Here is a 10,003-nt window from a genome sequence, read left to right as displayed (position 1 = left end):
TTCTAAAAGTAAGATAGTTGCTTATTTCCTTGACATCTGATGGGAGGGCATTCCACAGGGCGGGTGCCACTACTGAGAAGGCCCTCTGCTTGGTTCCCTGCAACCTCACTTCTCGCAGTGAGGGAACTGCCCGAAGGCCCTCAGAGCTGGACCTCAGTGTCCGGGCTGAACGATAGGGGTGGAGATGCTCCTTCAGGTATACTGGGCCGAGGCCATTTAAGGCTTTAAAGGTCCGCACCAGCACTTTGAATTGTGCTTGGAAACGTTCTATGAGCCAGAGTAAGGTCTTTCAGGACCGGTGTTTGCACTGCACAGTTACTACAACTGCAGGCTTTATGGTTTTAACGCCAGCTTTCTCTCTCTGCCTTATATTCCACTCCTGTTTTTTAACGTCCTGCCTGATGAAGATTTCTGAAGAACTTGAAAGCGTATTTGCTAATTTGTGACCTTTTGGTTGGTCCTAATAAAGGTCTTGCCTGCTGCAAGTGGCCCAGGCTGCCACCCCAAGCTTGCCAAAGACAAAGTTTCTTGCAACATCTCTCCAAAACCCCCGAGGAATGTTGTGAAGAAGCTATTACCACTTTAATGACTCATTTGCTTCTTTGAAACCCAACCTGTAAGCAAACCCTAATCGGTGACTCTAATCAAGGGGTGTATCTCAGTGCTTTCCAAATGCCCCACCCTGCCTTGCCATAATACTTTTTTTTTCCAAACTGAGGTCCATTAATAACCTTCCTCATCCATCCTGAGCACAAGCTTCCCTTCTTGCTACATTGCAAAGGATCACTGTGCGAGAGATGTAAGCAAATCCTCTTCTTAGAAGTGATTTGCAATTCATTTTGGCTAGGCCCGCAGATAGTAATTACTTTTGGCCACGGCTGACCTCGGCCCGGATTTGAGCAATAGATCTAGTTTATGTGTCTTTACCAATTCTCCGAGTTGCCTGCTCCCGCCAACTGTGCTGGGTCTGTGCTGCAAGTGATGCTCTGAGGCTGGTGCTAGAGGACAGTGCGTGTCAATGAAGGGCTGGCAGAAGGTGGATTGAGCTCTCCTGGTAGAGTGCTGGATGCTTTGTAGTAGAGCAGCAAGGATTTCCGACTCCCAGTGGTCTAACAGCAACAACTAAAATTACAGTGGTACCTCAGGTTACATACGCTTCAGGTTACAGACTCCGCTAACCCAGAAATGGTACCTCAGGTTAAGAACTTTGCTTCGGGATGAGAACAGAAATCGTTCTCTGGTGGCACGGCAGCAGCAGGAGGCCCCATTAGCTAAACTGGTGCTTCAGGTTAAGAACAGTTTCAGGTTAAGAAGGGACCTCTGGAACGAATTAAGTACTTAACCCGAGGTACCACTGTGCACCCCCTCACAAGTTAGACAGATGAAAAGAACACTTGGGGGGAAACCAGGAGTGGATTTTTGTGTGGAAGGGCTTGTAAGATCAGTTCTGGGTCTGATAATAAGTGTCCAGATTGAGCATGTGCTCCCTTCATTTTTAGCATATGCTTGCCTGCCTGATCCACTGTCTTATACAGGCATAGGCAAACTCCAGCCTTCCAGATGTTTGGGACTATAATTCCCATTATCCCTGACCACTGGTCCTGTTAGCTAGGGATGATGGGAGTTGTAGTCCCAAACATCTGGAGCGCCAGAGTTTGCCTGTGCCTGATCTTATACCTGGCTGTAGCTGGTGAACCTGATGGATCTAAGAGAAAAAGTAGTAGATCCTGCCAGCCTTAAAGCAGCCCACCCCTGGTATTGGGGATTGGCTACAGGATTTTCTGGACCCTCTAACTCACAGGCAAAACAAGACACACGTTTGCATATTCTTTGTGTCATATGCAAATATTTGTCCCTTTTTGCAGTTGGAGTAGAGTGTCCAAAAATAAACCAGTGGCCACACATATAATAAAATAATAAAAAGTCTGACAGGCAGAATGTGAACAGGTGAAGCTTTCCCTGATAATTGTGTTTCCATACTAGAAAAAAGACTTAACTGGTTGAATTTCTGCCTGTCACACAGCTGTTATAGGCACAATAATCCCAATTCTCCCCAAAGCCCAATACTAAACCCAAAGCACGGTTCCCACTAATTTCCAAGGGTTTTGTTAATTTGCTCCTCCTGATCGTGCTTGCTAGCACCTCTCTGGGGGATAAAGCACATATCTGAGTGCACATGGCAACGCTTGAGGGAGAGTCCTGGCGTCTACATGCAGTGTTGCTGCCCTCTTCCTTCACCCTGCTCATCATTTTTCCTCCTCTAATGTTGCTCCCCACCTCCACCCCATTCCTGATCAATGTATGTATATCCATTATCTCCCCTTATTGAGCCATCAAGTCTTCTTTGAAACAGGGAAAACGCATTAGTTCTGCATGCCAAGGAATGCTTTCAGAAGGTCAGCCAGTATCTTCACCATAATGTCCCCCACCGCCCCATCGAAATGACCTGGCAGCCTGCAAAGGTTAAGTGCAGATATCATGTTCAGGACTAGCCTGCTTCTACAAGAATGTCCAGGGATAGGGTTAGATGTTTCAGTGTTGTACCGATACCTGTCTGAATATAACCCTTTCCCAAATCCCCTTCCCTCTCCCCCATCCAACCCTGGGTTGTTTGTTTTGTAAAGATAGTTTGAAGAAACCATTATGCCCTGTGAATGGGACTGCAAAAAAAATGCTTGAGGGCACACATTTTAACCATGCAGCTTTATAATGGGAAGGAGTTTCAGTGTAGTGCTATAACTCAGCCTAAGTCCATGTAACTGACAGCACAGTTCTGCCAAGGAGCAAATTTATGAAACCCTTGGAAATTAGTGGGAGCCATGGGGCAATCCTGTGCCCAGGGGTGGCTGACTTTGGTTCGGATGCTGCCTGCTGGGTGGGGGGGAAACCTCAGTTCAGTTCCCATTTAAAGGTGAACTTACCAAATAACACATTTTCTGAAGCACTAAGCTAGGGGTCAGCAAGGTTTATCTTGCCTGGTCCGGATCAGTCTTGTGGAGATCCCTCCTTGGGCCAGATCGCACCCACCTGCCCACGATTTTCGGTGTCTGCGCATGCGCCCATGATTTTTGGGTCTTGGGCTGGTATTTTGCCTTAGATGGAGTTTGCCACTAAATTATGGCTGAATTCTCAAGCGGCCTGACTCTGAGAAGACCTGGATCTGGTGTGCTGGAGGCCTCTACTGACCTCACACTGACTATGGGCTGTGCCTGGATCAGAAGGACTTTGGCCCCCCGCAAGAACAGCGCCGAGAGTAGGACAGGGATTTGGCGCTGGTCAGAATGATTTTATGCTGAACGAATTCCAGGGTGGATTTCAACATTCCCTCTGCTGCATTGATTGCAGTGTCTTGCGGTTTCCACCAGCCCACCGCCAGGAGATGAGGACACTAAAAGGAGAGGGAAGGTATGAGGGAAAGAAGGCCCATTTTTGCAGAAAATCTCCTTGTGCTTAAGGACAGCTTGCAAACCTCCCGATAAGCGCCTCATTCCATGGATGTGGCGTTTTAATCCTGCCTTTTAAAAATATGAATATGCTTTAGAGTTTACTATAGTTTGTTTTATGCTGGTATTGATGTGTATTATTTATTTGTTGTTGTAAGTCTCATTGGTTTTTTAAAAAGGCAACTAATAAGCTCAATGAATAATAATAACAATAATTGATAATAAGTGGAGCAAACATAAGTAGCAAAAATAGAAGCTAAGTGACTACCTGGAAATATTTATGTCTGTATTGAGATACAAACATATATACACACGCATCTAAAATTATCTGCATACACCTAGAGATCTGCTGGCTCTGATGAGAGTTAGCATTCTAAATAGTAAACATCTCCCGCAGAAGCTCCATTAATTACAGCATTAGGGATCGACGTAAGTGAGGGCGATACATGACCCACTTACTCCCTTCCCCCCTCCCGCTCCACGTTGTGCTGTAACGTGACTTTCCCGCAGTGTTGTTGATGTTATGGTGAGCGCATGTGTCTGTGACGTGAAGGTAAACCTCTCGCGGATGGGACAGATTGTCCCTGTCCAATCTGCCGCCTTCCGAGTCGCTCGTTTCTTCAAGCAGGCAGATGGGGTCAGCAGCGCTGTTTGGTGCTTTTCTCTGATGTGGAACAGAAAATGGAAGATGGTGTCTGTGTGTGTGTGAGAGAGAGAGAGAGAGAGAAGAGAGAGAGGGAGATGTCATGCGCAAACAAGTTTAAATACTCTTCTGCCCATTAGTGCACATGGCTTCGCCAATACGCATGTACATCGATAGCTGTGTTTTCTTCTGTTGTCTGCATTCTCATTCGCTTCTGTAGTGTGATGGTTGATAGCTACTTTTTTAAAGGGGGGTGGTCAGGGAGGAGTTGAGGTTCATAGCCTGTGGAGCAAATGGCTTTTATAAAAACTTGACTATTGTGGGCCAAGTGTGTGTTTGGGGTTGTAGCCCTTTTGAAGCTGAGCAATTTTGAGACTCAGCTGTCACTATGAGAGGGAGAAGAATGCCACTTTCTCTGCAATACCATGCATCACTTTGTAAACCTTATATCACACCCCTCTCCTCTTAGTTGTCTTTCCCTCTGTAAGGAAGGTGCTCCAGACCCCCAAGGATTTTGGTTGCTGTTTTCTGCAGATTTATGGATTTGGAGTCACCTGGAGCCCCATGATTATGCATTACAGTGGTACCTCAGGTTACATACGCTTCAGGTTACATACACTTCAGGTTACAAACTCCACTAACCCAGAAATAGTGCTTCAGGTTAAGAACTTTGCTTCAGGATGAGAACAGAAATCGTGCTTTGGCGGCGCGGCAGCAGCAGCAGGCCCCATTAGCTAAAGTGGGGCTTCAGGTTAAGAACAGTTTCAGGTTAAGAACGAGCCTCCGGAACGAATTAAGTACTTAACCCGAGGTACCACTGTAATAATACTATTTTGTGCAGTGCCATCAGTGTAGATATAATCTACCACTGAGCTTTGACCCTTTCCTGTATGAACTTTTTATGTGATAGGCACTTTAGTGATCAGTAAGCTTGGATCCTGGCTTGACTTGGAATGGAGTTCTTTCTCTCCTCCCTTCCAACAAGAAGGGAAGTCATATGGCTGAGTCCAAGCAAATTAGACTCCGATATGGTTGCACGGGAAGAGGAAAGGAGCTTGATTTTTCTTTGCCTGAGATGCAAATCCGAGCCGGAGAAGAATTATAGAATTGCCACACTCTCTCTGTAGCGAGTGCTATGAGATTCTGTTAATCAGGTCCAGTCAGCATGGCCAAAGACTAGGGATGATGAGAGTTGCAGTGCAAAAGTCTGGAGGGCTCCAGTTCGGCTACCGTTGTCCTAGTACTTTAGCAAATGGGGTTGGCATTGCAACCTTCCGCATGTTTGCCTGTGTCTGTGTGTTCAGTGTGTGGTGGGGAGGGGAGGGATTGGTTTCCGCCCATCGAGATTTTATGTAATTTAATTCCCCCACCGGTGCCATGTCTCATTATACCGCAGAAGTCACACGAATGGAGTGGGACCTCAAGCACAAAGCCAACATAATTCCTTATCCTATTTTATCTTTTCGGACGAGCGTTTGTGATCGCCGAAGCATGGATGATGGCCTTTTGCAGAAGGGTCTTTTCAGCAAGATAAATATCACGTCTTGTTATTTATTTATTTCCTTCCCCAGCATGACCAATCCCAGCTGCAGAGCCTCTTCCCTGTGTGCAATTCTGCCACCCGGACCCTAATCGTTCTTGGGAGACTATTAAAAACACACACAAAACCAAGCCTAAAAGGAGAGGAATACATGACGGCAAGGGTCTCTGTTCTCAGTCGGCAGCTGGCCCTTCCGGTTTCCAGCCCTGCCTGTCTTCCCCCTCCCACCCCCATTTTTTATCTTTCTCATCTCTCAACCCCCTTTTGTGTGCCACGTTTCGTCTGTCCGTTGCATAGCAGGACACCAGAGGTAAACAATTTGTAATGAACACATCCTGACCACCAGCCCCCAGGAGCACCTGCCAACCCTGCGGAGGGGGGCGGGTTGAATGAGGAAGCTCATTTGTGTGGCCTTGTTTAATTCCCCTATATGTTATAATCTCCAGGACCATCTGTGTCCCTGCCTAGGCTGGGGAGGCCAAAAAGCTCTTGGGATTTATTCCAGAAGGTGGACTTCGAGGGGGCTGTTTATTCACTGGCTGCCCAGATAACATCCCCAGGTCAGAGGAGGACAGTTTTGTTTGCTTTTTGAAAGAGCCGCTGAGCCGGCTCTCATCCAGGCAGGGAGCCTGGTGCTCAGCAAAGCATCAGGAAAGAGAGAGAGAGAGGAGACTTAAACCAAGAGAGGGAGGATGTTTTCCGTGGTCCTTCCCCACTGCTGTGCGCTAATGTCCTTTGTCTTCTGTGTATTCACTACCCAAAGCTGGTCTGAGTTCTTTCTATCTAAGGGCGCTAAGCAGAGCCTCTGTATCCAGGGAAGGTTTGCCATCTAATGCCAGTTGCCGGGCAGAAAAGCAGGAGAAAGCTCAAATTCTGTGATAGTGATGTAAACCAGCAGGGCTCTTCTTATTGTGGGGTATATTAGACCTTGCTCCTTTTAAAGGAGAAGTGGAGAACCTCAGGCCCTGGGGCGCAATGTGAACCCTTGGGTCTCTTCCTCCAGCCCTTGGGGCGCTCTGCAGATCTGAAGAAGTACGGGAGAAGATTGAGTCCTGGACATCTTGCCTTGTAGTATTGTTGGCAGAATTGGGCTGCTGGTGTGGCTGCCAGACTGGTGACTGGGAGTAACCGCAGGGACCAAATATAAACCACTCCTAAAGGGTCTACATTGGCTCCCAGTACATTTCTGAGCACAATTCAAAATCTTAAAAGGTAAAGGTAAAGGGACCCCTGTCCATGAAGTCCAGTCACGAACGACTCTGGGGTTGCAGCGCTCATCTGGCCTTTAAAGCCCTAAACCAGGGGTAGGCAACCTAAGGCCCAGATTCCGGATCCGGCCCAATCGCCTTCTCAATCTGGCCCGCGGATGGTCCAGGAATCAGTGTGTTTTTACATGAGTAGAATGTGTGCTTTTATTTAAAATGCACCTCTGGGTTATTTGTGGGGCATAGGAATTCATTCATTTACCCCCCCCCCAAAAAAAAAATATAGTCCAGCCCCCCACAAGGTCTGAGGGACAGTGGACCAGCCCACAGCTGAAAACGTTTGCTTACCCCTGCCCTAAACAGTCTCGGCCCTATATACCTGAAGGAGTGTCTGCACTCTCATTGTTCAGCCTGGACACTAAGGTATAGCTCCGAGGCCCTCATTGCAAGAAATGACGTTACAGGGAACCAGGCAGAGGGCCTTCTTGGTAGTGGCGCCCGCCCTGTGGAACTCTCTCCTGGTGGATGTCAAAGAGATAAAACAATTACACGACTTTCCAATGACACCCGAAGGCAGCCCTGTATCAGGAAGCTTTTAATGTGTGGTGTTCTGTTGTGTTGTTGTGTTTGTTGCTGTGCTTCTGCATATTATGTTGGAAGTTTCCCCAGAGTGGCTGGTCCACAAAAAATTCATCATCATCATCTTCAGTGGCTCTTGTAATTTCTTAGTGGTTTCAGCTTGTATTATTTGTTGCATATGTTTCTAGCAAGACAATGGAATGGTACCTTGGTTCTCGAACTCAATCCGTTCCGGGAGTCCGTTCGACTCCCAAAACCATTCGAAAGCCAAGGCACGGCTTCCGATTGGCTACAGGAACTTCCTGCACTCAAGTGGAAGGCCGCGTCGGATGTTTAGCTACTGAAAAACTTTCGCAAACCAGAACACTTACTTCTGGGTTTGCGGTGTTCGGGAGCTGATTTGCTCAACAACTAAGCCAAGGTACCACTGTATCACTTTTACTTGGCTTAGTCCTTAGCGCTCTGCTCCTGGCTAGTCCCTTGGCTGTGATTTGCATTTTGCACATGTCTGTTTGCTGGCTTCGTCCCACATGGCAGCTCAGGCTACTGACCAGACCCCACCCTTTCCCAACTATGGAGGTAGCAGGTGCAAGACAAATGAGCCTAATCACGTCTCCAAGCTCACTTAGACTCCCCATCCATCTCCTGTGATGGCAGACAAAGGAAGGCCAAAGAGACCATAACCTTGATTCTGGTAGTCATAGAGCTAGATTAGATACATTGCCATTGTCTGGATACAGGACTTTGTGGTTACTTTGATGATGATGCTCACTCACCCCCCGGCAGTCTCCTGCAAGGGAGTGGAAGCAGACAGCTGCTCACAGAAAACAATGGGGGACACCTAGGACATTGGTGTAGCTGTGCTTGTCTTTCCTCACCGGGCAAAGATAGAAGCAAAGTCAAGATTTCATCCTCTTTCTCACGTTGTGAACTGGCATTAGGAAATCGCTTTTGCAAGCTCATGCCCTGCTTGCCCCTGTCTTCAGGCAAAAGCATCCAATGAAACTTCCATAATGAACAGACAATGTTTTGTAACTCTAAGGTGACAGGTAGCCAGTGCGGTGCCTTAGTCTGGAGAAAAGACGAGTAAGAGGTAACATGACAGAAGACTGCCAAAATTATTCATGATATGGAGAAAGTAGGTAGAGGAAAGTTCTCCTCTTCCTTTCATAATGCTTGTGTGCACCCAGTGACATTCAGAGCAGATAAAAAGAAGTTCTTCCTTTGTGCACCACATAGTTAAACTGTGGAACTATAGTTAAACAGAAACAACCTGGTGTGTTTACCGCCTTTCGTGTGTAGGATTTGGGATGATCAGCTGGCTTGCAGTGTTAATTTAATTAAAAAGTATGCTTTTTTGTAAAAAAAATAAAATCCGCTAGAGGGCTCCATCAGAACCCATTAAGAGTTTGAGCTGGACAGATTCAGACCACCAGTTCCCCCATCCCAACAAGGCTTCCCTTACGTAACTGATCCAGGCTTAGCCAGACCCAGCAAGAAGCGGAGCATGCAGCCGATCAGCTCCCCCCCAGCCTCCAAATTCCAGCATCGTATTTTCCATTCTCCCAAACTCTGCTGGATTCTCTGACGTTTCCTTGCTCTCCTTGATTTTTGGGTTGTGAAAATCGGATCCGTATGTGAGATTACCACCCAAAGCTTCCCATAAACCCACATCGCTGAGATTAAAAAACAAACAAAAAACAACACTCACACTGACCATATGCAGGGTGCTTGGAGCGTCTGTGTTTTAAATAACACATGGCTGGTTTTTAAACCTTCCTTCCCACCCATGCTAGCTCTTTTTAATTATAAATATACCTCTAAAAAGTGTCCAGAATGAATTTCTGGCTGGTTTAGTTGCTTTTTGCTCTGGAGGAAATCTTAACGAACAACTGCTGCTAGACTTTAGGGGGAAATAAAGAAAATCTGTAGGTATGAACTCTCTCGCCTTTGTGGATTAAGGTCACTTGTACGTACAGCTGTTTTTGAAAGCTGCGTTGCCTGGCTAATCAATATGTTGCCTCTCTCGCTCTTTTCCATGTGTTGCTCTCTGATGGATGCTGCTGGCTCACCTACGGGCTCCCTCCGATTGGCTCCTCTTTTGGTGAGTATGCGCTTCATTACATTGCTAATAAGCGGAAATGGTCCTTCCAGATGTGGATGGGTTTCCCCTTTTATTTTCTAATTCAGTTCTACTTGTTTTATCCTACAGCATTTCCCTTCTAATGCAATTGAATGACTTATTTTTAAAAAATTGTACTCGTTTGTTGGTTTTTTTTGGAAAATGGGGAGGGATGGAAGTCAAATGCTTGAGAGAGGGTTTTAGATGGTAGTGAGTTGTTCTGCTACAATGGATGGCTTTTTCTTTGGGATTTTCCCTCGTTTGCCTTTTTGAATGGAAGAAGTATATTTAGCCTTCATTAAAAAAGCCAGATTAATTTTCAGTCTCTTATTTGTTTCCCGGGTGTTTACAAAAACAACAAAAAACCCTCAAGAAAGAAAGGGTGAATCAGTTGCTGTATTTATTTTTATATAGGAGATTCTCCTGTAAGAACTTGCAGGAAGAGAGGGAGTAACTTCTCAGATGTTCTTG

At 46.4% G+C, this 10,003-nt stretch overlaps 1 protein-coding gene across 1 annotated transcript in view; it reads left to right on the top strand.

Moving 5' to 3' along the window:
- The first annotated feature begins 9,494 nt into the window (after nt 1–9,494).
- The window catches only part of EPB41 (erythrocyte membrane protein band 4.1), a 106,126-nt gene continuing 105,617 nt past the window's right edge, over nt 9,495–10,003 (top strand). The window contains exon 1 of the mRNA XM_082231512.1: nt 9,495–9,514. The gene's annotated coding sequence lies outside the window, so the exon portion shown is untranslated. The remainder of the gene's footprint in view (nt 9,515–10,003) is intronic.

This window comes from Podarcis vaucheri, assembly GCF_965113315.1.
Source record: "Podarcis vaucheri genome assembly, chromosome: 7".
NCBI classification, from domain to species: domain Eukaryota; kingdom Metazoa; phylum Chordata; class Lepidosauria; order Squamata; family Lacertidae; genus Podarcis; species Podarcis vaucheri.
Note: the sequence above shows the minus strand (reverse complement) of the source record. Positions and strands in the feature narration are given on the sequence as shown.